The sequence below is a fragment of the Hipposideros armiger genome, unplaced genomic scaffold (assembly GCF_001890085.2).
Source record: "Hipposideros armiger isolate ML-2016 unplaced genomic scaffold, ASM189008v1 scaffold_65, whole genome shotgun sequence".
NCBI classification, from domain to species: domain Eukaryota; kingdom Metazoa; phylum Chordata; class Mammalia; order Chiroptera; family Hipposideridae; genus Hipposideros; species Hipposideros armiger.
In genome coordinates, this window is record NW_017731415.1 from 207700 (window position 1) to 209611 (window position 1912).

The following is a 1912-nucleotide window of genomic DNA, read 5'->3' on the forward strand; positions in this document are numbered from 1 at the left end:
CTCATAGAAAGAATAGATATTTTATCTTTGAGAGGTTGTGTCTTGGGCTGCTAAGCTGCATAGCACAAGGGACATGTAGTAGACCAAGTAAATGGTGTCCCCCACCTAAGCACTTTGCATACATTACCTCAATTAATCCTCACAAAACTTATAGAAATATGGCCTTGCTCTAGCGATACTCTAGGGAATTGAAGAAAAAGACTTATTTACCTGATAGAGCAGACTTCCAGAAAAGATCCCACCTAAAATGTTTTCAAGATACATTTTGAGGCAACATCAATAAAATCTGTTGGTTATAATACTATCAATGACTTTTTTTTTTTTTTAAGATTTTAGTGGGGAATTGGGGAAGGGAAGAGTGTTGGGGAATTGGGGAAGGGGAACATTGTGTTTTTCCAGGACCCATTGGCTCCAAGTCATTTGTTTGTTTGTTTGTTTTTTTCCAGGACCCATCAGCTCCACGTCAAGTTGTTGTCTTTCAATCTTAGTTGTAGAGGGCGCAAGCTCAGTTCCAAGCCCAGTCGCTGCTTTCAATCTAGTTGTGGGGGTGGGAGGAGGAGAGGGCACAGCCCACCTTCCCATGAGGGAATGAACTGGCAAACTTGTTAAGAGCACGCGCTCTCACCAGCTGAGCCATCCAGCCTCCCATTGGCAGCTCAGCGGCAGCTCAGCTCGGGTGCAGCTCACTGGCCCATGTGGGAATCAAACCAGTGACCCTGCTGCTCAGAGCTCGTGCTCTAACCAAGTGAGCTACCCGGCCAGCCTCAATGACTAATCTTGATGCTACTTGAGGTTAAGGGCAAGGTGACTAAGCTTAATGTATGTATTTGTTCATGGCAATCCAAGTGACTTTTGCCAAAATATAAAACGTGTCACTTTTCTACTTAAAAACCTTCCTTGGCTATCTACTGCCTTCCAAGTCAAAACCAGGCACCCTGCAATGACTGCTTGGCCTTCTATAATCTGGACCTCTGCTCTGTTTTTTGGCCATCCTCCTAATTACCTCACTGACCTCCAGCCACACTGACCTTCCATCAGATCCATGTCTTTCTCACCTCAGGGCCTTTGCACATGCAATCCATTCTGTCTGCAACCTTGTTTCCCTAGCCCTTTTCAAAATTGGCCTTCCTCATCTCTCAAGACCAGGCTTCAACTGCACCTTTTCAAAGGCAGTTTCTCTTCCCACCTATCTCAGTATCTAAGACTGCCCTTGCATGTTTCCTCCTTAGCACCAATCACAGCCCGAAATAATTTTATTTCCTTACATACTTATTTCCTGCACAGAGTGTAAGCCCCTTGAGGGCAAAACGTTGTTTAGCTTCTTCACTGCTGTATGTTGAATTGTATTTTTTTTTCGAGTGAATCGAATGAATAAATAAAAATTAAGATGGAGGCACCAAAGAACGATTTTAAAAGAAATAATATAAAGGGCTCATCTAAACAAAAAGCCAATGCAGAAACCATATACATCTCTAAGATATCAACTAGAGTTCACTAAAAGAGTTCCAACCCTAGAGAGAGGAGTTTCCATTTGCATCCTTTGGAAGCCCTGAACTGCTCTGTTGGAGAGGGGGAGCCACCCCCAGCCTTTGCAGCCACCCCAGACATGGACGTGAATTCATCTTGGAAGTTCTAGCCCAGTCCAGTTCCCAGATGAATGCAAGAGCCACCCCAGGTGACACTTCGTGGAGCAGAGGCAAGCCATTCCTGCTGAACCCTGCCAGTTACATAATCATGTAACTTAAGCAGGGGTGTTAGTTATGTAGCAACACAACAGTTAACCGAAAAAGAAATGCAGCATCTTTTTTGAATCTAGGCCTGATAATACCATCGCTCATTTTTAGCATTTCGTGTTTACTCTGGTCTGGATACTGTCTGTAAGCTTTTGATGCATTAGTTCACTTCATCCTTA

General features: G+C 43.9%; 1 protein-coding gene across 1 annotated transcript in view; it reads right to left on the reverse strand.

The window, feature by feature from the left end:
• The window catches only part of COL14A1 (collagen type XIV alpha 1 chain), a 222717-nt gene that overhangs the window by 140438 nt on the left and 80367 nt on the right, over positions 1–1912 (reverse strand). The gene's annotated exons all lie outside the window — the stretch shown is intronic.